Here is a 27,609-nt window from a genome sequence, read left to right on the forward strand (position 1 = left end):
TCCACACATCACACAGATGATAAAAGACTCCTGTAGAACAAAGTAGTTATTTACTAAGAAAAAGGTAGAAACTCCTTTCTTAGGAGCTGCAGAAGCTAAAGGGATTCCTCGTGCTCTCCCTACCCCCAAACAGTACAAACCCTCTGGCCAAAGCCTGGTTTAAAGGACTGATCACCCCTGATAAGCTTTGGGTGCGCTATTTCACCTCTGTTTATGATGTGTATCCCTTGTTTGTCTTCTCCCTTCATGCGGAGTCCATAATTAGTGAAGGTGAAGGCAGTCTATTCATGAGGATTTAGAGACATTTTCTAGGCCAGCAGATTTCGAAAAGAAATATGTTTTGATAATGGCCATTCTGACCGGCTTGAGGTGATACCTCGTTGTAGTTTTGATCTGCATTTCTCTCATAATTAGTGATGTTGAGCATCTTTTCATGTTCCTCTTGGCCATCTGTATGTCTTCCTTGGTGAAATGTCTATTTAGATCCTCCACCAATTTTTTAACTGGATTGTTCATTTTTTTGATATTGAGCTCCATGAGCTGTTTGTATATTTTGGAGATTAATCTTTTGTCTGTTGTTTAATTTGCAAATATTTTCTCCCATTCTGAGGGTTGTCTTTTTGTCTGGTTTATGGTTTCCTTTCTAGAGGGTTGGGATAGGGAGAGTGGATGGGAGGGTCAAGAGGGAGGGGATATGGGGACATATGTATGCATGTGGCTGATTAACTTTGGTGTACAACAGAAACTAACACAGTATTGTGAAGCAATTGTACTCCAATAAAGATCTATCAAGAAAGAAAGAAAGGAAGGAAGGAAGGAAGGAAGAAATAAATATGATTATGAGTTAGAAGCTACTTAAATATTGCTCCAAATCACCCCCAGCTTTGCGTTGCTGTCGTGGTAGATGGTCTCCTTGGTTAATGAAGAGACCAATTAGCAGTCATGTTTCCTGCACTTGCTAAGGTGATAAATGGCCCACACTTCATGTCTGCCCAAGTGGATGTGCTCTTCTGGGTTTCCCCATTTCTGATCATCAGACTTTGTTGAAGGTGTTTGTTTTTTGTGCAAAGCCTAAATTAAGCCCACCCAGACAGTAGTTGCTAAAAGATTAAACTTTCACATGAGAAGTACTGTTGCTTTCTCTTTCAGTGTGGTGGAATTTATCCATAGAACCAGAACTATCCATGACAGAGGGCATTCTTATTTCTATTTCCTTGGCATTGTTTAGCTAGAAAACAATGGTGGTATGTTATTGCTGAGAACCTACAAGCAAGAATCGTAAGTTAACAGACCTGAGAAACAAGGTCTCAGAAGCTAAAACCAGCCATTGTTGCCATTAGGGTTCTCAGCAGTCTTACTGGGACGTCTGCGTGTCTGGACCGTATTACAGCTGGGTCCTGGTTGAATTTTGCCAGCTAGGGGTTCATCCGGTCACTGTGTCTCTGAGGGCGGCCACACTCTAGCCATACAAAATTCCTTGTGTTTGCATTCACGAGGTGGTCGTTACTTCATTTAAAGTTCTCCCTCCCCTTCCCCAGCTTCTTACTTGTTTTGCAGCCATCTACAGAAAGCTGGATTCAGCCTAGGAATTGAGTACTGCACCCAACTCTGTTATGACCTTAGGCATGGTATCCTACCTCTCTGGGGTACTATCTGCCAATCTGTAACTCAAAGAGTTGGGCCAGACCTCTTCTGTATGACATGTTTCAATTTTTTTTTTTTAATTTATTTATTTATTTATTTATTTTTGGCTGTGTTGGGTCTTCGTTTCTGTGCGAGGGCTTTCTCTAGTTGCGGCAAGCGGGGGCCACTCTTCATCGCGGTGCGTGGGCCTCTCACTATCGTGGCCTCTCTTGTTGTGGAGCACAGGCTCCAGACGCGCAGGCTCAGTAGTTGTGGCTCACGGGCCTGGTTGCTCTGTGGCATGTGGGATCTTCCCAGACCAGGGCTCGAACCCGTGTCCCCTGCATTGGCAGGCAGATTCTCAACCACTGCGCCACAGGGAAGCCCTTCAATTCTTAAAGCCATTTCACATGTATTTCTTATAACATCCTTCCTGCAATCTTAGAAGAGAAATATTTTCATTCCCATTTTATGGATCAGGACACTGAGGCTCAGAGATCAAGTGACCTGTCCAAGTTCAGAAAGCTGTCACTTTTTATTCTAAACCCAGGGCTTTGCCCACTGCATTGCAACTCAGCTGCATGTCACCCAACTAGTTAAGGCCAAGTCTAGAACACAGGTCCTTGTTCCCAGCCCAGTGTCCCTATATCCCACCACCACCCTTCCTCTCAGAATCCCATCTATCCTCTGATTACATGCTTTCCCCTAGGGCATCTGCACAGTGATTATGTGATAAGTGCAGAAGAGAGTAATTAAGACAAAAAGATATCCCTTTATTCAGTTCCCAACCAGTGAAGGAGGATTTCTTATGGCCTAAACTTTTCTAAATATCAGCCTGGAAATATTGATATATACGTTGACAGGGTTTCCACTTCTGTCCTTACTAAAATCCAGTTCCCTGAGTTATTTGTGCCACTGCTTTGTGCTTATTTTTGTGTTGTATGAGGTTTTTCTTTTTTTTTTCTGAACATTTTCATGAATCTTAATTGTTAGTGGCTTCTGTGTCTATATGAGTTATGCCTACACATCTTGTTGAATATCTTATTGGAACAGACCAGATTCCTTATCATTCCCTTTCCTTCCAAACCTTGACCTCTCCTTGCCTATATCCTAAATGTCCCCTCTATTCCTGAACCCCTAAAGCATCAGGAAAAAAATGTCCTTAGTAGCACTTGGAACCCAATGCATTCACCTTAATATTATACACTCCAAAGAGTGCCAAGTCCCATTAAAAGCTGGGAGACAGATGGGATGAAGCTGAGGTTACTGGAGGCATTAAGATCTTTCAGAGTATCCGAGTCGAGGTGTCTGTTCAACTGGATGGTACTGAAGGTCATGATTAGAAATAAGCATCTTCCCTTCCACACCTTCTCTTCCTCTACCTCTTCCTTCTCCCTTCTGGGTTCATTTCCATGACATCTTAATGTCCAATTTCACATAAGCTACTCTTCTCCAAAATAGATATGGCATAAATACAGATATCATTCTTTACCTTGTTGAGGACCAGATTTAGGAGTGGAGTGAAAAGAGGACTTTGAGCTCTCCCTCAGATCAGAACTGATGAAAGGCACCATATAAATGGAAGTCATTACTATTATGGAGAGAGGAATTAGAGACCCCATTTAGCAATAGCAGCAGTTGCACACTCCATTTCCTCTTTCCTGCTTGGAAAGTCATTCATCTTCCATCCTCCATCCCCCTGCCCCAGCAGATGGATGCATTGTCTTGTTAGCCCCCTTACAACACACCTAGATCTAAGAAATTACACAGACTCCTTGCCTTTTTCCTGTATTTTACTCCTTCTGTCCTACTGCTTCTTTGGTTTCAAAAGGCAGTGACTCTTTTGACCTATTTTCTAAATGCACACCATCTGGTAAATCTTCACTTACAAAAATGCTTGCTTGGGGCCAAATAATGGATAAATAGTGGGAAGGTGTAATCCACAGACTCTCAGAGTTGGGAGAAGCCTTATTGGCCCTCATTTGTGCTGCTCTCCCACCAGGGCACCACCATCTCATGCACCCTGACATGCAGCAGATTCCGAGAGAGCAAACCTGTCCAAGGGTGACAATACATAGTCAGAATGATGCTATATGCTCCCAGAGCCAAGTTCTCATGAGGTGGTGGAAGAGGTCTCTAGTGTGAATGATGTTCTTCCTGTTCCAACCTCTTGGAAACAATCTTTGCATACTTTGACCTAAAATTATGCCAGGAACTTCAGGCATTTTGACCACTGCTGTCCAGGCTCCCATCAGATGTTGGAGAAGCAGTGAGAAGTGTAAGTTTATACCTGTTACCTCTTAGTCCAATGCCATTCTTAGTCAAGGTTGCCATCCTGAGTCCCCTATGTCAAGTACTTTCCTCATGATTAATGGATGCTGAGAATTCATTCTTAGCTCACCTCTCAGATATCAGAGTCCTGCCATGTATGTAGCTGGATTCCCTTGAGCCTGGCTGACTCCACCTCTCCTTGTGGCTCTATCTTACCCTATGACAGCTCCTCTTAACGGCACTGTGGGCATTTTGGGAGGCAGTCTCTGTTGTCACTCACAGGCAGGAAATGGATGCCCAAGCCAAAAATAATACAAAAGTCTCCTCAAAGCAGTCATTCAGATGAGGGAATTAACCACATGGACAAAATGTCATGAAAACCATACAAAAGAAACATGTGTAAGGAAAGTTTTCTAAAACTGGAATAGAAGGAAGAAGAGGACTCATGGGAGGAGAAAGTTAAAACCAGGAAAGAAGGAAGAGTAGAAAATGGAAAGCTGATGAAGTGTGGTCTGTTTAACCTTAATCCAAGTTGAATTCTGGGTCATCCTGTAGGAGGAAGTGAAAGATTAATTAGCTAATGGTTGCTGTGTGGTTTAGCAGGGTTATGAGTACCTGCCCCAGTCTTGTCTCCTATGCTAACCAGCTGAAAGACCTCTTTATATTTTTGACTCTCAGTTTTCCCATGTGATACGAGGATAATAAATGTTCTGACCAGACATGATAGTCTAGGATTCTCAAATTTATACAATGGAATTTGAATACACACACACACACACACACACACACACACACACACACACACACACACACCCCTAGATTGTGCAGTTAAAGAGAAAACGCTGAAGTTATGGCCAAGTTGGCCAATTAATTAGCTGTTCAGTGAAGTTTCAAAACAGATTCCTCTGGTCCGTGTCTTAATCTGTGTGACACCCAATTTATCTTTGGCTCAAGTGACTTCACTTAGCCATTTGATCTCACCTTTCCAAAAGATGGAACCTCATAGGATCCACCAGCAAATTAACTTGTTCTTTGTGCAGGCTGAAACCACAGTTCATTACCTTAGAAACAAATAAGTTAGAGCACTAATATGGCCAATTGTATAGGAGCAGATAGAGCAAACTTACATTTATATTCATGCTCAGAAGTAAAAGAATCTTAATAATGTAATATAAACACCTCATTTTGCTTAGGTGTTTGAGCATACTGGGGCTTAGGAAGTTCAAGTAACTCATCCAATGATACATATCTAATTGGTAGAAGAGCTCAGACTGGGAAGAGTAACATAAGGCAGGGGGAAAGGGAAAGGAAGAGAGAGAGAGAATAAAAGAAAAAAAAAAACAAAACAGAAAGGTGAATTGTGGGAGAGATGTTAAGCTATATGTTTTCTTTTGCTGTGAGCTGTTGTAAAAGGTAAGCATCTCTTTGACAATAATTTGGCTTCCAGGCTATCTCTGGGGACCCATGTTTGGGACTGGAAGTGATCTTTGTGGGCTCTGATGGAAGTCATTTTTTTTTCCTTTCCTGTCTTAACAATTGCGCATACTTATTTTATCGAGCCTCCCACAGTTTCTCCTAAGGTTTCCTTTTGGAATTAATCAAATTAAATGTTGTGACCCATAACTTTCTGGCAATGAAAAAAACAAACAAACAAATAAACAGCATCTCTTTTGCTACGTTGAACCAGAAATCCAGCAATCTGTCTTTGGAGCATGAAGTCTCCAGGTCATTTATCTTCCCACAGTTGGCAAACATTCCCCCGTCCTGTTGGAAGTTTTCATATATATTTCTGTGGTTTTGGAGAATTATGAAGATTCAGGTGTGGGTGCAGAGAAGTCACAATTTTGACAGACTTGGCTTTGATACAACATGGAGCCTTTCTTGGCCAGAGAAATCAGTAAAGCATGGCTTCCAAAGGCTAGCCTGTCACTGGGCAGAGATAAGGATGGTGCCTTTGAAAGGACCCTCCAGAAAACCATCTCGTCACTGTATAAACAAACAAGCAACAGGACTGAATACTTGTTAGGATTGTGAACTATGCTTGTGCCAGTATAGCACTTCACACTGAATTCAAGGGGAACTGACAAAGACAAGAGAAAATTTTTAAAAATTATTTATTTAGTGTCTAGTATATGCATGGCTTGGTGAAGTCCTGGGGGAGTAATTCAAGAATGAATTACTATTAATTAACAATAGTAAAAAAGCATTAAGTAACTCAATGCTTTTGCTGTCAAAGAGGTTACAATCCAGAAGGCTCTCCTGTATAATTTAGGGGAGGAAAACAGATGCAACTCATAAGGCAGACTGTAACGGCAATCAGAAAGTCATAGAGAAGAGACTGGGCTGTCAATAGAGAAGGACATGCTGGGCTGTCCAAGTGAGGGTGAGCCACCGCCACGTTTTCAGTGGGGGTGGAGAGGTGGGACCAGGAAATGCTTCTGTTTGGTAGTTACCATTCAAGATGGGTCTTAAAGGATGGAAGAGTCTTTTGGAGAATGGAGATGGTGAGATGGTGTTGAGAGGAAGTGGAGGCAAGCACAGAGTAGGAAGGAAGCTATGTAAACAAAGGTATACCCAAGAAACATTTGGGAAATGGTGTTTTGTCTACTTTTATTGAGGTTAGGCTCTGTAGTTGGGGAATCATGGTAGATAAGTTTGGAAAAGAATGTTGTGCTGGAGTTTAAAGGTTTTTCCCCACACTCTGGGGATTGTGCTTAATTAAGTAGACAGTGGGCAGCCATTCCATTATTCAGGCGAAACTCGTGAAATGACCAAATTATAATTTGTCTTTTTCCCCTGACTGCTCCCTCCCTCTAGCCTGGGTTGGGCAAACTTATCCCATCTTTGAATTTTTCATATGATATTGTAATTATCCCTTTCTTATTTGGATTGTACCCACTACCCTACCCTTCCTCCCCCAGACCACCCCCTAGATTATAAGCATCATAAAAGCATCATTACCTACTCAGATGCCCAAGCAAAAAAATAATAGAGTAATTCCTGACTCATCTCTTTCCCTCTTTAGCTAAAGTCAAAGATAGTTCCAATACATTGGCCTCAGGCAACTGGAAGAGTGGTGGCACATGAACAGAATTATAGAAATCCAAGAGAGAATCTGGTTGGTGTGTGAGGAGACGAGTTGTTGAGGCGGCAGTTGGCAGCACTGTACAGAGCTAGAGCTAGAGGTTTACCAAAGGGGACAATTGTGGAGAATGAAGGAAAGAGGGTAGTTGGGGGAACCCCTGTGGCTCACCTTAAAGAGAGAGGCAGAATAAGAGGGGGTCAGGCGAATACAGAGAAGAAATGACAGAAGTGTTGGAGAAGAACCAAGGACTCAAGGAAGAATGGATTTCAGAAGAACGGGGTAGCCACTAGGGCCCAAGCTGCAGAATTCATAGAAGATGAGGTTAGATGAGAATATGTATGAACATACTGGTGGCTCTGGAGACAACAGACAAGTTAACAGTTATGTATTTAGTGCCTCATATGGTTAAGGGGTGGTGGGCTATGTGCCAAATTCAGATGGCAAAGAGGTAATGAATAAGTGGGTGATGAGAAAACGGGGGCTGCGGGTGCAGCAAGCAAAACTTGGTCGTGGTTCTAGCAGTGCTCCAGCTTCTTAGAAGGCTTTGTTCTGTAGTCAGCCCTTGATGGGAAGTGACACACTCATTCTTAACAGGCCTTCAGTCTAAGGTCCCCCAATTCATGGAGCATAAAAACAACGCCAGACCCCTTTATCCTATGCCATTCTGCCTCCCTGCAAAGGCCACATATAGAAAAGGTGAGTATTTAAAAAGAAGTCAGGGATTCCAGGCAGGCTCCACCTTTCCCATCCCACAGATGCACAGGTGCTTAATTTTTGGTCATGGTAATGGCTGTTTGAAAACTTCTGAAAACTCCTCTTTGTGGTACCATGGGTATTAGCTGCGCTGCTGTGAGTGTGTGGAGGAACAGCTCAGGTTATCACAAGTTCTGGTAAATGGATCTTTTATTGAATGTTTACTGTGTGCAAAGTATTATAGACTAAAGCTTAAATGTTGATCTTTCAGAGGTCTTTACTACTTTGTGGAATAAAATATATATGCTGGTTCATAAAGAGCTTACATTCTTCAAAATGATTGGGAGCTCTTTAGTTACTTAACATGTAACATAGTGCCAAGATATAACAAATAGAGAGACCAGAACAAACGAAAAGCAAGGAAGGGCCCCTTACCTTAATTTCCGTATACTATACTGCAAAGAGACTTAAGTTAGCATACATAAAACAACCAGAGAATAAATGCAGACCAAGTTTAATCTGTGCGAACTCAGCGGCCGACAATGGGAGCCGTACTGATCCAGGATCAGAAAGGATGACAGTGTTCAGTGAAAAATGAATCCTGGACTTGAACCTTCGAGAGTGGAGGCATAGTGATTGAGTGAGGCACCAGATGAGCGAAGACCTGGAGGTGGGTGTATGTGGGGGGGTACGGGAAGGCACCTAGCTAGACTGAAGTTAGCAGTTGAGTGGGGATGGACTTTTAAGAGGGTATAGTTGCCATGCAGAGAATGTGGAACTGCATCCCGGAGGGATGGAGGACACACTGGTTTTAAAGGGTGCTGGGCATGAAGGGTGGTGAGCCTGGTGCTAAGTGCTGGGTGAAATGATGAAGTACCAGGAAACATGCCTCCCTCAAAGACCTTGTAAAGCTATCAGGAGACAAGAGGTAGATATATACACATATGGAAAGCAATTAGAGAGAATAATGAGAGACTAACCATTAATGACTAGAAATAAACACCCATTCTACAGGAAAAAGGACCCATAAAATAAATTTCAGAGTAGTAAATTGCATACTATAAAAGCAAGTTGATATGAGTGTTTGCCCTATTACATAAGGATTTAGAACAAGTTGGATAAAAAGGAGGCATTAAGAGGGAGGATCAACAGAGTAGAGCAAGCAAGTCCCAAGAGCTGCCTCTGCTTGGAGTTTCCCATTCTTCTCTGAAGGGCTTGGGGAGCTTGAGAAGGTGGGCATGAGTGTGTCAGGTCGGCTCGCATGTTGATGGAGGATCTGAAGACATAGAGAGATAAAAAGCTTCCCCTGAGGCTACATCCCAGTTACCCCTTACCTCTGAACAGGGCATTCTGCTTTTCAAAGCACATTTCCTGACTTTTATTTGATCTTCAGACTCCACTGAGATTTGCAGATAGGTGTTCTTCTCCCACTTGACAGGCAAGGGAATCAAAACCCAGACGGGGGGCTTCCCTGGTGGCGCAGTGGTTGAGAATCTGCCTGCCAATGCAGGGGACACGGGTGCGAGCCCTGGTCTGGGAAGATCCCACATGCCACGGAGCAACTGGGCCTGTGAGCCACAATTACTGAGCCTGCGCGTCTGGAGCCTGTGCTCCACAACAAGAGAGGCCACGATAGTGAGAGGCCCGTGCACCGCAATGAAGAGTGGCCCCCGCTTGCCACAACTAGAGAAAGCCCTCGCACAGAAACGAAGACCCAACACAGCCATAAATAAATAAATTAATTAAAAAATAAAAAAATAAAAGAAGAACATTTAAATAACCAAAAAATCTTAAAAAAAAAAAAAAAAAACCCCAGAGGGTTCAAGTCTTTGTCCAATGTCACTGAACGACTTTTGTGCAGAGAAAGTGCTAGGTTCCAGGTTTTCTGACTTTTCCCATCACCTCCTTTTTTTCCCACTGTATTTCCGAAGTCTTTGACAAGGTCAGTAGTATATCTCAGCTTCTGAGTTATCCCTCAAGAACCCTTGCCAGTGGGTTAAATATTGGAGCCCAGAATAAGGGACTAGCTAATAAGCAATTTGATCTCCACTACAGTTAGTTTTTTTTTATAAAGGGAGCTCTTTGGAGCCAGGGCTGGCCAAGCCCAGGGTGTGAGGCCAATTCTGTGTGCAGAGCCTTCACCTCATCTGGTGAACAGAGACCCTGGTGGAGGGTGTCCATTCTGAAAAATCACAAAGGAGATGCAAAGGGAGAGCAAGAATGGTCTTATTCACTAAGTCACAAAACACTAAACCTAATATTTAAAACTTTGTTATCTTTTAAAGAAAAGTTTGAGGGATTTTACATACCTAGTAGTAAACATACAAAATTTGCATCTTGGGAGTGACATAGGATAAAAATAAAAACAGACCAGAGCAAATCACTAAGGAAACCATGGGTTTAGAGCTACATCTAAAAAGTTTGGTAAAGCGTTAGGAGACTTCGTCCCCTTTTGACCATCCACCAGGAATTGGGATTGGGTAAAAAAACTATGGTTCTGAAGCAGTTTATCATGTCTTATATTCCATGAAAGACCAGTGGACCAAAGAGGTTTCTCTTACAGGATATACTTCTTTGTGCTGTTGGTTATAGTTTTACTTTATTTATTCTAACCATACAATTTTAAAAGTATCTTAAATGTATAAGACATAGTACTGGGCAGTATTACAACTACAAATATGTAAGGGACATCTTGTCATCTTTCAGTAGGAGTGACATAGTCCTAAAAGTCTGTCCAAATTTCTCCTAGTTTAGTAATGAACCCCTTTAGCACTAGATATTATTTTTCTCTTTGAGACCCCAACAGCAGCAATAAAAATGGATTCTCCACCCATTGCATAGAGCAAATGAGTATTTGGAAAAACGCTTATTGTTTATTTTATCATCTAAGACAAAACCTGTTAGTGAATAAAATTTGGAAAATTTAGAAAAACATGTATAAGAAAAAATGAAGTCACCTACAATCTCACCAAATAGCCATTATGATAAGGTAAATAACACGAGTCCCCAGCTGGTGTTGGTAACTGCTCACCTTGCAACCTGCCTCCCCAGCAGCCCAGAAAAGCCAGCCCACGCTCCCCTCCCCCATCATCCCTCTTTCTCCTCTCTTCTCATCGCCACTTCAGCTGCCTGGTCGTTTCAGTTTTCTCTCAAGTCCCTTCCCAGAACTGACCACCATAGTACCATAACCTTTCATTCTGCATTCTTTGTCATTGCCCAAATGGGGGAGTATATTCTTAAAATAAATGCAGCAACAATTGGGCATGAAAACCATCCAGATTTCCAGACTGTCCTATTTAAGATCTCCATAAGAGTTCAAGTTCCAGGACAGCAACCGGGCAGGGGACAGATTAGTCACAGCTGAAGATGGTTGCCAGAACTTTTTCCCAAGAGTTGCCGGGTATTCAGTGTTTCTCTCAAATCAGAATCTGACAAGGGGAATGCAATAAATTTTCCAAAGCTTGAGATCCACGACTCTATCCTGAAGTGGAAAATGCAACCAGCCAGTGTCTGTTACAAATACCACCTCCATTTCACACACACACACACACACACACACACACACACACACATATGTTAAGTTGTAGCTACTCTCATTGGTCAGTGTTGCTGTCACTCATACTGAGATCACTTAAAGAGAGGGAGCCAGCTATTGATTATAGGTTTGTGACACAAAGAACTACCTGTACTTGCTTATTTTCCTTCCTCATTTACCTATGGATATATCTAAGGTGAAGTTGGAAAGCCAATAGTTCCCGTTTCACAAAGTGGCTCCCCTGTTTGTTTTTTCTTCCATTCCTCCTCAACCAGGAAGCCTACATCAATGTATGCTCTGAGATGGGTATTTGCATAGGTTATTAGGCAAAGGAGAAGAGAAAATCTTCCAGATTTCTTAAGTCTTCATGGACAGTACAAATAAAATTTTATTTTATTAAATAAAATAGCTGAAATAACTCTTCTTAGTTACTTTTTCTCCATTATTTTTCTAGGTCCAATTGATATTAATTATAATGGTTGAAACTCTGTCTCAGTGGTCTGTCTTAGAGAGGAAAAGCTTATTTCTGGGTGTCTTCTTCTGCCACTGGTGAGGACGCTGAGTAATGGCTCCCTCAAGTGATTTCCCCAGTGCAGGATGTCAGCTCTGCCTGCCTATGGAAGCCCCTCAAACCCCAGAAATACTTCGTTCATGTGGGCTGGACTTCCACCAGGCCAGGGTTGCACCTTCTTGGTCCACAGCAATGCTTCTCTACTTCATTTTTCATTTCGGGGATCCTTTTGGCAATAATCAGCCCAGAGCAAAGCTCCTTTGTTTCCATTCCTTACACCCCACTCCTTAGAGCTCTAACTAAATAAATATATTAATTATTGAAATGGAAAAAGAAGAATGAAATAGCTTTTCATGTAACATCCATGAAGGTAGCCATAGTGAAATGTGTAATTGATGCCAGATGTAGAAGTATCCATTCCTCTTGCATCAAGTCCAAGATTCTTTATCTGGCTTAAAAGACCCTCTATTATCTACCCACACAGTCTCACCTTGTTTCCTGATCATTTTCAGCTTATTGACTTTCTGTGAGTTCTGCAAAATCCACCTTACCCTACAGAAAATACCATAATTAGCCTTAAGCTTAATCTCCAGTCACCACATTGCCTCCTTCACATAGAACATCTCTTCAATCTGGCTTCTAAATCTTACCTACTTATTTCCTTAACCATTCTGGCATGTCCTGCTTCTCTGATATAACTAATATCTTCACGTTCATTTCAGCGATTATTTCTATATGGCCTTGAATTGTTTATCTTTATTTTAGGTAAGAATGTCATGACTCACTCAGATAAAATCTGAGCTGTACAGGACACAGTTCACTAGCGTAAGAATAAATTCAGCAACTCCTGAGGCAGCATAGTAGATCGTTAAAATGCTAGGGAGTTAAAGCCTCTTGGATGCAGATTTGGATGCTAAATCCCCACTTACTAGTAGTATGACCTTGGGCAACTGAGCCTCTTTGATCCTCTTTTTCCTCCTCTGAAAAATGAGGCTATTAATACCTACCTGGCAGAGTTTTATGAGGGCCAAAGAAAAGTAGAATATACACGAGAGCATCCAGCACACGGCTTACCACATGGTCATTAATAATGTTCATTTCCTTTCACTTCCACTTTGGATAATATATTCAAGCACAGGAAATACAACACAGCAGATTTCTATAGAAGTCTTATTTAAACAGCAGGCTTTCTCTCCCAAGTATGCTCTTACTGGGGTGAAGTTAAATCTCCCTCTGAACACACATATGCACACAGAGGTGCAGACATCCGCTGGACCACAATTGTATTTGATGACAAAGATAAGGTGTCAGTGTTAGACAGTTATGGTGGATAAATAACAAAATATACATTTCACTCAAAGATAACTGCAAGTTCACTGTACCAGCATCATCGGCAGGACTTGGAAGTCTCTTGAAAGGGGAGGCAGTTTCAACCCTTTGGCATTTGGTCTGCCGCAGCCAGAATCTGTTAGCGCTAGTCAGTGGCACCTGTTTTGAAGACCAGTTTATCTACTAACCCCAGCCATAAAAATGCAGTGATAAGAGAAATAGTGAAATTTGTATTCATTTTCTATTGTTGCTGTAAAAATTTATCATAGATTTAGCAGCTTGAAACAACACAAGTTTATTATCCCACAGTTTCTGTAGGTCAGAGGTCCAGAAGCCTTAGCTGCTTAAGATCTCATGAGGTTGAAATCAAGGTCCGTGCAGGGCTGGAGGTTCTGGACAAGGATGGGCCTCCAGTCTCATTCAGGTTGAGCTCTCATTTAGTTCCTTGTGCTTTTAACATCGAAGTACCTTCTGGCTGTTAGCCAGGTGCTGGTCTTTGCTCCTAGAAGCTACCAGCATTCATTCTTCTGTTTTCCATGTGGCCCCTCTGGCAGCAGAGGGTCCAATCTCTCTGCTTTCCCTTCTACTGAATCTCTCTGACTCCTGGACACTCCCCTCCCCCATGCTCCAGTGCCTGGGACTTCCTGCTGTTCCCTGAACACAGGTACCTTGTGCTTCCTTACCTTCTGACTTTTACACATGCTCTGTCTTCCTTTCAGAACAGCGTCCAGAGGGGACAATATTACCATTTGCCTCATGACTGATTACCTGTGTTCTTTGTAGATTTCTCCTTGTGATCTGGTAGATGAAGCTCTATCTCATGGATAATTTTGAAAATGCAGCAAAAATATAAAAGTCAATTATCAAACCACAAATTGCTAAGCTGTATGATAAAGAACTTGGAAGAGGGACAGTTCATTTGTAGACTGGAGTCGCACATGGGACACTTCATGGAGGAGGTGGTATCATACCTGGGCCTTGAAGAATAGGCTGGATTTACATAAATGGGGAATAGAGAGGAACAGCTTGGGGTTAATATGAATATATATACAGTGTTCTTCGAAAAGCTGTAGTATTTATTCATGCATTACAAATATATTTTTTTAAAGTCTTGGGAATATAAAAATGATCAAGAAAGATAAGGCTTCTGTATTTATGGAGTTTACAGTCTACTAATTGACGCAGAAGAGAAAAAGAGCAAATAAAATAATTAAATAACAGCAAAGTGTGATACGTTTTGGGAGAAAAAAATGTGAGTAGTGGGGGCATGGTCTGCTTAATTGGCTAACTGTGTGGAGGATTAGGGGGGTGGTCTTGTCAGAGAGCTTCCTGTCGAGTCGTAGATTTCAATTGGGTTCTACCAGCAAGAGGGGACCACTGGGATCAAAGAAATGGCACGATGATCACTGTCTTCCACAGATTAGTATGGCCATGATATTACTTACCTTGATCATTTAAGCAGTTCTGGGCTATCTTGCAATTCTGTGACATGTCTGAATGGCTTAACAAACCCTTTTTTCATAAGTAGGTAGCAGTGGCTTTTCCTCTAATCCCTGCCTGAGCCATTGAGTTATAATGACTTGCTCTGAGCGTGCCCTGACAGCTAACCAACCGCCAAATCTCAGTCTGTAATTCAGGTGTAGCTCTCATGCTAGGAGGAGGTGGCTCGGAACATGTATTAAATCAAAATATTTCTCACTCTTAATTTCTTTTCACAGTTCAGAATCTGTGTTCAATTCCATGTGGAAAGGAAAATAACTCCCTTGCTTGGATTTCTTGCTGACGTTTCTCTTTGGTGGGAGTCAGGAGTGGGGGGGTCACTCTGAACACTTGCTGGTCCTCGTAGTACAGTTCTGTGGCATATTCATAAAATACCAACCACTGAAATTCTAGTAATCACCAAAACATATGCTTTCTCCTTATATCCACTAACATTCTTTCTCTCATTAAAAAATAGAAAGTTCAGAAATCAAATTAGAAAGCTAAACTCAATATCTTTACATTCTTTCGGTTTCTAGAAAAAAAAATAAAAAGCTACAGCTTTTCTGATTTCCCTTCAGTTAAATATTACTCCTGAATGGGCAAAATTATACAAAAAGTGTGAAGAGTTGAGACTCTGACATGAGGGGAGGTTTTATATTTCCTCGCTATTAAAGAAGAAGAAGAAGAAACCCTCAGTTTTGTCTAATCTTGAGGAACACAGTGCCCCGTCCAACCCACAAACTGTTGGCAGCATCATGGCGCTACACAGAATGTTCTTTTACGCTTTCTCCCTCCTCCCAAACCTTTCCTGTGAAGTTATAAATGTCAGCATTTAGAGACTGTTTTATTCAAATAAAATACGGACTTTAGGTTGGGTCCTTGCACGTTGTTTCTGCTGGCTGCGCACTAGAGGGGTGGTCCCAAGAAAAGCAGGCACATTTTAGCTGGCTGGGGCCTAGGTTTGACTATTTGTAAAATCTCATTTGCCCCTCCTACACCAACTACCTGCCTTGTGAAGCTGGGATTTAGAAGCCCTATGCCCAGAGGAAATTTTACCGGACCCCTGGAAACACCCTCCTGATTGGAAGATGAAGTTACGCTGAAGGTCACTCCACCAGGCCTTGCACTTCCTCATCTTCTGTTTACACCTGACCTCCTGACTCTGCCTATATAGTGCTCCCTTTCAACATTGCTATAACAGCTGATCAGCTGTGACCTCAGGTGTAGCTGTACCTGGAGAAATCCCAAATAATGTCCACTCACTGTCAAATAGGCAAGCAAATGCTCTGAAGCTGCTGTTCTTTAAGTCAAGGAATCCTATCTCCGGATCTAGTTATTTTGCACACTAGGGGATAGTGACTTCTATTTTGCAAAGTACATCATAGCCTCATAAGCTGAGAACTCATATTACTTCCTCAGCGAGCAGCCCCCATGGATTTGCTTACCAACTCAGGCCTAAAAGTGATGGGCAGCCTCTGATTTATCACTGGAAGGAACTGGGAAAGGAAAGAGGCTGACCAAAGAGATCAACCCAAGAGATCTTGGGCAAGTGACTTCTTAAGCAATCTCTGCCTCTGATTTCTCAAGTTTAAAATAGAGATAACAATAGTTTCCACCTCGTAGGGTATGTTTGCTTACAAAATTGTAGCGTAAGGCCTGACTCATAGGAAATATGCAATAAATATTAATGGTTATAATTACTGTTATTATTAAACACATATTGTGTACCTTGGTATGCCAACCTTTAGTTCACGTTTTGTATACAGTGATTCCAGTTGGTGTTCAATAGTAGACTATATCATTGTTGGTATAATTTCAAATGCATTTGATTGTTTTAAACAAATGTGTATTAAACATCTACCTACTTGGTGTCGGGAACTCAGATACATAAAGGCCCATACGACCCAGTCACTGCTCTCCACAGGTTGCCATTCTGAGAGAGAGATATACTTAGAGACAGAGAAGGACATTGGATTCCTTCAGTGCTGCAGTGGTGTGTGGCTGGGACCCATGGGGGCAAATGAGATGAGAGTAGTCACTACTCCCTGGAGGGCCAGAAAAGGTGGCATTTGGATGCAGCTATGAGGGCCTAGTAGCTGGATAGAAAGAAAGAGCAGATCCAAGCATTGGCAACAATGAGAATAAAGACTGGAGCCGTGTTGCCTTCTGTCCCTTTGGAGACAAGAGGATTCTGGGGGTGGCTGCACCTCGGTTGAGAGGTGCCCAAGGGTGATCTGGAGAGGCAGACGAAGAGGAGGGGCTGCTGCACCAGGTGGAGGAGCTTGACTGTTGACCCTGCACTTCGGGATTCCACTCAAAGGTTTTAAGCTGGCACGGGGTGGAGGATGGGGTGATTGATACTCAGAGCTGTGCCTTAGAGCAGGGCTTTTCAAACTATCTGTGGTCAAGAGCTATAGGCCTCAGAACTGTGGAGAGAGAGGGAGAAAGAAGGAGGTGTCTAGGATTGTTCACCTGTCATACCAGGGTGCTTTCACTGCATAAAAGTCCTGGAGGTTTTAAACTAAGGCCCAGAGAGGTTCTCTGCTGATTCAGATCTGGGAGACATGACTGTTGTGGCCTTCTGAGCCCCACCCAGGTGAGGTGATTGGATCTACCAAAGGCTGGTAAAACAGACACCAACCAAACAACAAATACATTGAAGAGGAGAAGGGTAGTACCTGATCTTTTTAAAATAAAATAAGAGCATCCCAAACTGTCACAATTAAGAGCAAGATGGGTCAAGAGCAGAACACTTTCACCTAAATAACACCTTTTATAAATTTTATTTTCCATTCAAATATAAAATATACTACATAGAGGAAAAAAGAAAGCAATAAAACAAAGATGCTTAAGTAGAAATACTAAATTAATCTGCAAGTAACTCTCTTTGAAATTGGATTACTGTGTTTTTGGCCTTTGTGAACAAACATACCTCACAAAGACACTTTTTGAAATGTGATTTGACCAATCCCTGTTTATTAAATTCTGTGTGTGTAACCCTGTTATCAATGCCACATGGTGTATGAAGATCAGTAAGGGATACAAAGATAGGATTGGAAATCTTCATGTCCAAGGAGATAAGCTCTCTTCTATTCAAATGTTTGAATTTCTCTGACCTTAAGAGCACTTCTGCACTAAAAAAGAAATTCATCATTAAGAACCCGGGACTATGGTAAACACTGTCTGCATCTTTAGTTCTGCTGGATGTAGGACACTGTCAACATCTCACCTGGGGGGGACCATTCATTTACCATTTACCACAGAGATGGATTTTACACTTCGATTCTACTGTCTTGTCAACTGGTTGCCTTACATGAAAATAAGTTCGCTTTTAAATATCTTTTACTGTTTTTCTCATGTTAGCAGTGCAGTCATTTGGCAAATTTATTAGCTGTTTATTAAGTTACTAAAGTTTGAATGTGGAGGATTCTGGGCTTGATACTGCTTGATACCCTAAAACTCATTCTCAGCATTGTCCAGCACCCCAAGGAGTGTTCATAGGTGTTCTATGAAAACAGAGTTTGATTATCAAGTAAGTTTGTTAAATACCAGAATAAAAAAAAAAATTTTGATTGTCTACTACGTAACATCTCATAGCTTTGAACACACAAATAGAAGAAAAGTCACTTTCCCGAATTTACCTGACTGCACAAGTCTTATTTTTCCAAACCCTCCCATTAATATATCAAGGAACACTGACATTCTGCAGAAGATGGTTTGGGAAATACTAATCTAGTTTAATCCTCTAAAATTAAAAATGACAGAATCAAGGCTCAGAGGGTTGTGTCCTGGCTGAGATGGAGTGGTTGTGGCCAAGCTAGGCCTAGAACACAGGTCTCCTGATGCCCAGCCTGGGCCCTTTCCACCTTCTCTCTATTGAGGAATTATTCCCCCAGACCCCCACTGCCACCTTCAGTAGACTGTATGTGTGTGTATTCACTTATCAGTGAGACAAGCGTTGGGGGAGGGTGTGTGTGTGTGTGTATACACACATACATACATACATACATACATACACACACACACACACACACACACACCAGAGCCCCTCAGGGCATCAAGGCCTCATTCACACAAGACCCAGGAAATGAGCTGGAGCAGGAAGCAGGTGCAGGGAGCAGACCCACAGCCGCAGTGGGTTTTGGAGGCCCCTTGTTTGCAGTCTGCATTAACCTTGGGCTGTTGCAAAGGCCAAAGCTTGGCTCGCATTTGAGATCTGAAGCTCTGACATTCAAAAAGCTCCAAAGCAAATGAACCTGAGTGAGCAAATAATTAAACCACAAAGAAAAATCCAGTATTGAAAAAAATATTAGCAATCTGGTATAAACTTCGGAGAACCACACTGTTGAGACGTAATCTGGCCCTTACCAGCCCTGCTGTGCCTAGTCTCTGCACTAGAACACAAGTGAGCCATATCGTGTCTATGGCTTTAGAACGGTGAGACAGGTACAGGGCCAAGGTTCCATTCCAGACCGGGAGTGATGATTGGTAGGGGTTAGGGGCGCGGAATTCCAAGTGCTCCCCAGCTCCATCACTCACTAGCTGGGTGATCTGGGTGAGTCTCTTCCTTCCCTGTGCCCCACCCCCTGAATAATGATATCCTACATCATAGATGTGCTGTGAGAATTAAAGCAGGGACTTCATGTAATATGCTTAGAACAGAGCCTGGCATATAGGAAGTGCTCAAAATGTATTTTTTTTAATTGTTGTTGTTATTCTGAAGCCTGTGGACCCTGAGGTTAAAATAAAAAATATGGCCTTTGCAATCAGACATACCTGACATACCTGCACCTCAGTTTACAGAGCTGAGTCCCAATTCTGTGACTTACTAGCTCTGAGACCCTGTAAGCGTATAACTTAACCTCTGAGCATGTTTTCTTATATTTAAAATGGGGGAAAATAGGGTCTATTCTGGGACTTACTGTAAGGATTAAGAGTTGATGGATATGCAGAATGTACAGAGAGTTTCTAACCTGTAGTAAATCATCAATACAAGGCAGCTCTTTTTGTCTTCAGATTTCTCCTGTCTCAAACCCTGAAATGATCCCTAAACTTTCATTATGAGGCCATCTCCCAGGGCACTGAAAGGCTTTGCTTAATCATCAGGTGAAATGGTTCTAAAATTGCTTGTCAAGGATGTACTAGAGAGGAAGGTCTTCCGTTGTATGTTCTTTCTGATACCAAGTAGAAAAAGCCCAGGGCAATGGCTTTTGGACATGTTTAGTTCTATTTTGGATACTTACAGAAAAAGAAATAGAGGAAGTATGTGTGTACAAGTAATATTCTGGGGAAAGAGAAAGGGGAAAAAAGAGCAAAGAAGGGAGGGATGACAGGTAAACTTAATCTAAGTTTGGTTATAAACCCTGGCAAATGTTCAATCCAGAATGAGCACCAGCCAGAAAAACTGGCTGCAGCTGGCAAATGTCCCAAATCATTCTGTAGAACGAGAGCCCGTGAGTGGGGAAATGCTGCTTGATAGATGGATTGTGAATAAAATGCTGCCTTCCAGGCACTACCCTTTGAATTACCCTGATATGTTGATTTAATTCAGATCCTTGATGTTTCCTGAGCGTTGACTTTTTAACCTTAATTGTCTTCTGATTTATTAGTAAATCACTGTGCTTTTTATGTTTCCCTGGTAGAAGTTTAAACCTTGTTTCCCAGAATAATTCTGTAACCTGGGGCAGATCTTAGGGCGGCCAAGCTCAGTGGCCTGTCAGCCTGTAAACACTAGTGCCCCTTAAGCTTTAGCCCTGGGCCACCCAGCTGAAAGGAGACTGTCCCAGAGAGCCCCTCACTGACACCGCAGATAAGAAGTTCTGAGTTTGTAAATTCTTTCCCAGCTTCCCAAGAGCAGACTTCAAGTACCAGAAAGTTCACTGGTGTGACACAGCTTTCAGCTTGAGGGCCACGTACTCTCCCTATTCTTGAGTCTGGGATTAAATACACAGCATCATAAAGTTTCCATATTCCTAAAACAGATCCCTCCTCCCACCACAGCCAGGGCAGTACCCAGCCCATGGGCCAACACTAGTTTGGGAAGAGGGAGAGAAAAATAGCTCCATTATTCCTCTCCTTGCAGAGGAAACTGACAGTCACAATTGATGACATAAAACACTGAGACAGGCTCATATTTTAAGAATGTCAATACAAATTTCACCCTCAGAGGCCCAGATTTCAAGAGGCATCGTGTCATGTTTTTTGCAGGCTAGCTTCTCTCCTGTTCCTACTGCAGAGAGGGCAGGAGAGAAGCCAGGAGCCAGGCTTTGTAATGAGGTGTCTGCCTCTGCAGAGGAAACAATGTCATTTTATCTTACATCGTGTAGTGTTAATAATCACGAAACCCTAAAGAGTGAGCATTCAGAATCTAAAACTAATAACATAATTCTACCCAGAATTTACACTCGTCACAGCACCTTTCACCTCCCTTATATGCTGATCCTCACAAGGTCCCCCTAAGGTGGGCAGGGCTGAATATGATTAGCTCCATTTAACAGATGAGGAGGCAAAATTTCAAAGGAGGACTGTTACTGGATGTCAAAATAGAAAGCTGAGTCGCTTTCATTCCTAACAAAGTGGATAACACCAAGCGTCGTGAACTTTGTGGGTGGATGTGAAGATGTATGTCTACCAAGCCCCCTTCAGTCCCCTCCACCCCGGCCTGATGTGCCTGCCCATGATGGCACTCGGTGAATTAGAGCTGTCGGCTGACATTTGTATAAAGCTCCAGGATGTGATGCTGTTTGACATTTCTCATAAAATATCTTTAATTATTTCAGATCTCTTGATAATAGGCACTATTATCACAATTTTTTTCCAGTTTTATTGAGATAAAATTGACATATAACTTGTATTAGGTTAAGGTATATAAGATAATGATTTGATATATGTATATATTACAAAATGATCACCACAATAAGTTTAGTTAGCATTCATCATCTCGCATAGTTACAAATATTTTTTTCTTATGATGAGAACATTTAAGGTCTACTCTCCTAGCTACTTTCAAATATACAATAAAGTATTGGTAACTATCATCACTGTGCTGACCATCACATCCCCCAGATGTTCCTATTTTAAAGGTGAGGACATTGAGCCTCAAGGAATGAATGATTTGTCTAAGATCGTGTATATAATAAGTGGCTGAACCCAAACTTGAACCCAAATCTGTCTGACTTCAGAGTTGGTGCCTTTTCTCCTTTACCAAGGCGCAGATTTGAACTCATTTGTTCCACAATTTTTGGTTGGTGTGCCCATGAGACCCGCCTCAGGTGGGCTTTTCCTCTCACCTCTGGTGTCCTGCTCTGGAAGCTGAGCACAGAGCAGGGCTGGGCTCCCATCTGGTGAATGGTACCTCAACAACTCTTATGAAATGACTCTCGTGGACATTTGGGCCCATAGAGACCCAACCCAGATCTGCGGTTGCTTCCCATTGTAATCCAAGAGGTCAACTCCCATTTCTTCAGAATTTTTCTGCTTGGAACTGTATTCCTGGAAACTGCCTGTTTTTAACTTTATCCCTAAGCCTTTCATATTTTTTTGGCCCTTTGTTCTAGAATGACTTCAAAGGAGTTGCCTCACTTTAATCAAATTTAGTGTGCTAGTGGCTGCGCCCATTAGCAGTGTGGCTCAGCCTGAGGCTCAGTGCACAATCGTGACACAAAATGGTAGTCAGTGAACATTTCTGAATAGCATTATCTTTCATAATTTCAGACAATTTAGTGAAGTTTGGTCCATGGAGATGATCACATAGGTATATGATTCCACTACATATAGTGGAATAATTTTTTTGTTTGTTGAACAAATCTGAAATTTTGAGCCATATTGATAGAGCTGGTGGTTTTGTTGTAAGGATTTGGGAAGAAAGTGTTCCAGATCTAAGTGCTAGCAAATGATTCACATGAATATAAAAATGACAAATAGCTCTTACATAGAGAGGCTCTGAGACAAACAAAACATGGTCTAATTTCAAGAAAACTCACGTGATGCGATTTAATATTTATTTTTTCTGAACACCATCTACTGTTTATATATTGGCTGACAGAGATGAAATATGTAACGGTCTTGTTCCTTTATTCATGTTCTTCATTTAATAGATTTATAAATATAGGAGTTCCTTTCTGGTTACTAAATTCATATTTCTGAAAACCTCTGTAGATGCTAATTTGGAGGTAAGGAACCTTCAGAATTCATCCACTGAGCACCTGCTGATCCGGTGCCACCGTGTGCTGGGTACTACTGTGGTTGAAGCAGTGGCCAAGAGAGGTAACGTTTTGTTCTCACAGAGCTTATATTCTGGTCTTGGTGGGCCCAGACGATAAGGCAATAAGTCTATAATAGAATTTCAGATATCAATAAATACTAAGAAGGCAATAAAGCAGGTTAAGAGGATGTAGAGTGACTGGGGGTGTTTTAATACAAATGTCAGGACACGTATTTTGTAAATTGATTGCCGAAATAAGTTTGCACAGTAAACTGTTTTCAGTGCTCAGCATTATTTGATTACAACTTGCAACTTGTCACAGACTATGGCTGTAGTAAGGTACGATTGAGGAAATTTTACTACAATATGTATTAAAAGAGCCAATTTCATAGATCTTAGATTCAGAATTAGAAGGGAACTTAGAGGTCGCCCTTCTAGGGAAACGGCAAAGACTCTAGATATAAAATCGAGAAACACCAGTTTTCTAGGCCTGTGAGGGTGCAGCCTCTACAAACCAGTATTTCTCTCTGGGTCTGTGTTTATTCACCTGTGAAATGAGAGGGTTGCATTAGACCAGTGTTTCTCAAAGTGCAGCCCCCGGACTGATAGCATCACCCCCACTTGAGAACTCGTTTGAAATGCAAATTCTCAGGCCTCATCCAGAACCTACTCAATAAGAACCTCTGGGACTGGACATCAGCAACTGGTGTTTTAACAAGCTCCCCTCCCCACCCCCGCCCCACTTCTACACACGCTCAAGTTTGAGAACAGCTGTTCTGGATGATCGTTACGTCTCTTGATTCTAGCTGTAACCTGCTGTGAGTCCCCAAGGCAGAGCAGTGAAACCCGGCCAGCACACTTGCCCCATCTCACCATAATCTCTCAGGTTCCAGTGGCTTCGTTCTCTCTCTCTTCGGATATGTGAGCAAAGCTGCAAAGCCGTCAGCTTCCATAGGTGACTCTAACTCCCAGGGCATGCACCTCCCTTAAAAAAATCTATATCCGGTCTTACATGGGATCAATGCTTACAGTCACCTTGTATCTAAGCAAATTGAATAAAGCTGGGAGCTCAAGCAAACCTGCTTATTTATCTCACGCCAAGGGAAACAACTTTCAGTTCTGCAGGACTTGACACCTTTGTCAATAAAATCTGCAGATTGCACAATATAGAGTTGTTTTAGAATTCATCTTTTTGACAGTAACAGGACTTTCCAAGAGAAGAGCATCTAGGGGTTATTGTGGCAGACATATCTTTGCCCTGAGATCACTGACTGCCCTGCCCATGTTTACATTTTACATGGGAACCATTCAGTGAATTTGCATCAGTATAGAGAAGAATAAGGAAAGAATTTTAATACACATGCCCCCCTTTTTTTTCATACATCTAAAGAAGGCAACCAGATTTGATTTTTTTTTAAGAAGCACTTAGTTTTAATAGCTGATTAGCCTGCAATAAGGGCAAACTTGTGTTTTCCTTCTAATCAGCAATAAAAACAACAGGGTATTACGTTTGCAGTTGCTTCGCTGCAACATCTTTCCAAGATTTTCTCTTCACACTGTTTGAAAGTGCCATATACATTGGAAATGTGCATTTATATTCAGAGCGGGCTTATTGTAGGAAGCATAAAAAAGCTCCCTATAAAGCAGAAGTTTAGGGAAGGTGGGGTGGAGTTGAAGGTAGCAAAAAGCCCCTCAGTTGCTTGATTGTGTGAATTGAAGTTCCTGGTAGAGTGAATCGGCATTTGTGGTTTCACAGTTCTGGAATAAATGACACTTCCAATAACATTCTCCTATACAGGTGTAAAATATACAAATTGGGTGAGGAAAATGGTAGCATCATTGAAATGCATAAAAACAAGAAAAGCCTAGGAAGCAAGCATATGGCAGGGAGCCGGCCTGGGAGGCGGGGGCACCCTGGAGGGTCCTCACACTGCGGCTGTCTGGAGCAGCCGGGAGCACAAGCTCCATCTTCCACCCCTAATTCGGATGATTCTGTGATTATTATATCATTTGGATATTCCCTGCCTTGAGTCTTTTTTTTTTTTCTCTTTATTCATGGCTCTGGTTTGCATTTTTGCTCCCCCTCAACTCTTCTGAGTTTGGCACGAGTAGTTGAAAAGTATATTAAACCAAGCAACAGTGCAACCTTTTTGATTGTATCTATACAATGGTGGTAAAAGAACAAACTTGGTGAGCTGTAAGATAAATTGTTATCCATGCAGATAAATTGCAGAGACTGAAAGAGTTATGTTTTATGTATTTCCCTTATAGCTGAATATATTTGACTCTTCTTCTTTCTGTTCCTAGGAGATCATATAATTCCCTGCCGACTTATGAAGGCAACTTTTAAAAGCCTTTTTTGACTCTAATTTTAAACGCTTTGGAAGTGAGTGTGGCATTATTGGGGGCGCTCCAAGCTTTAGTGAGGAGCCTGGCTCTAGTACCAGTTTCCTCTACAAGCCCAGTCCACGGCCTGAGGTCACCTTGTGTTTCTGCACCTGATTTTATGGACGGCAACACCAAGGTCTAGAGCAATTAACGGATTTGCCCAAGGTCACAGGATGACTTCATTTCAGCCACAACTATAGTTGTAATTACAGTATGTGAGCCCTCTGAGGAGTTACTGAAAAGCCCTGTCTAATATTTCGCTCAGGTTCCAGACCCCCAAGCCTAGTAGTGAACTTACTAGGTGGGAGCCATGCCTAGTGAGTAAGTCCCAATCAGGACACTAATAAATAAATGAGGTGAGGTAGAACATGAAGGGACCCATTTTAGTTTACAGAATCATAGGACTGAATGCTTTTGTGCGTATCCAAACAAGACTAGGAGAAAAAAGGTATGAAAGAATTTTTTAAATAATAAGTAATTGTTAAGCGCTTACTAAGTTTTAGGTGCTATTCTTTCTTTCTACCTATGCACTAATATCTTGCAGAAAAACCCGAACGAATTTTTTGGCCAACCCAGGACGTGCTCTATATGCATAATCTCATTTTTCTGTTGACCAGCCCTAAGGAACAGGTACTATTATTATCCCCATTATACAGATCAGGGAAATGAGGCCCAGAGAGGTGAGGTAGATTTCTCAAAGGGACTAGAACTATGGTTTGCCCTGAGCCAGCCTCATTGCAAGTCTGTGTTCTGTACCACTGCACCACAGGCCTGCCACTCAGGGCAGGTCTGCCTGTCTAACCTGAACCCCTCACACTGCAGCAGCAGCCCTTTTTCCTCTTGCCAAGAAACAACAGAAATGGCCATCACCCATGACAGCTTGAGTGGCTTCTTCTAGACTTGGTGACAACTATAAGCCATCAGCCTACTTCAGTAACCCCTACTTTTCGTCCTTTTCCAATAGATTGTGCTGGTATGAAACTGGGGAAGAACCACAGCGGTAAATCCCCATTTGCTGCCTGTCTTTGCACAAATAGCCCATCTTTTCTGAATTTCAGTTTTGTTATTTATCAAAAGATGATTATCCCTGCCCTGCCTATCTTGTAAAAGGTACAGAATCAAAAGGCCATATATGATATAACTATAACTATATACTGTATAATGATAAGCTGTTGATGTTGTTATGATTATGATTGTACATCATTAGGGTGTGGTGTGGATTAAATGAGGTCATACATCTAAAGGACTTTGCTCTAATAGTTCCTGACACATAGTGGGCACATACTGGTTACTACCTTGCTAATTTTTATCATCATCATTACCAGTGCCCCCTGAAATGATTTAAAGTTTCCATATAAAGCTCAGTCCACACTCAATTTGCAGAAAATGCTCAGTGCCTCTGAGATAAGCAGCAGGAACTATTGTTTCCATTTTCAAATAACTTGTAACTTTGTCCAGATTCTACTTCCCTATAGCTATGTTATTCCTCTCTCTTTTTACCCAGCATGTAATGATATAACAGTAATAATAATAATTCTGGCTTAATGCACTTATTAAATTTGACTATCTAAAGTTCTGGAATCCATCAATGAGCACAGTCGTACTTATTGTGTACGAATTTCACACCAGGCCACGGTTACTTGTGTGTTGATTCTTTTCCTTCTCCAAAATGATCTTAATTTAAATCAACAGTACAACTGTTCTGCTTTTACAGTGTCTAGATGCCAGTCTCTCCATTTTTCAGTAATCACTTTGTAATCCACCATTTAGTACCTCCAGGGTTACTTTTAATCAGCTTTTAGGACTATAGATTCTCTGTTGTTCATTTGCAGTTGCCAGCCTTTAACCAGCTACATTGTCATAAGTACCATGATTTCCTCCCAGATTTACAATGATGTCTAGAGAAATCCTGAAGGGGAAGCTAACATAACTTTCTGTTTTAAAAACAGTATTTGGAGCAGAGAACTAGTGTATTCAATACTCTAGTAAGTCTTGTTGCCTGAAGAAAAACACAAGCAATTTCTAGGCTTTTTGGTTTTAAAGTGAGGAAGAAAAATATATGTTTGCCACAGAGTATCCAAGGAACAACTGTAAAGTGATATTGCTTCTTCTGGTGTGCATAACCAAACAACTCCATCCCAGTGGGCATTGCTCCTCGAGATGTCACTATGTTACCTTATCCCAGAGACATTCATAGATTAACATATTCAGAGGTCCTTCTGCAGAACAGCCCTGAGTTATTTTGTTGACTATTCCTAGATATATTTGATATTTGAGAGATAGATACAGAATAAGGTGACTATAAAACATTGAGACTCAATGCCGTGACACCCAAACCCCAAAATGAGGACTGTTGTCTGCCCAGCAGTGACCAGACAACACGGATTCTGTTACAGCTGGCTCTGCTCAAATGTTTTGAAGCTCTCTTGGAAATTCTTTTAAAGCTCTGCCACATTCTTTTGAATATCTGAACTATCTTCATCTTTGGA

General features: G+C 41.7%; 1 protein-coding gene across 2 annotated transcripts in view; it reads left to right on the forward strand.

Annotated features, from left to right (window-relative positions):
- The window catches only part of SETBP1 (SET binding protein 1), a 376,231-nt gene that overhangs the window by 264,649 nt on the left and 83,973 nt on the right, over positions 1-27,609 (forward strand). The gene's annotated exons all lie outside the window — the stretch shown is intronic.

Source organism: Eschrichtius robustus, chromosome 14 (assembly GCF_028021215.1).
Source record: "Eschrichtius robustus isolate mEscRob2 chromosome 14, mEscRob2.pri, whole genome shotgun sequence".
Lineage (NCBI taxonomy): Eukaryota > Metazoa > Chordata > Mammalia > Artiodactyla > Eschrichtiidae > Eschrichtius > Eschrichtius robustus.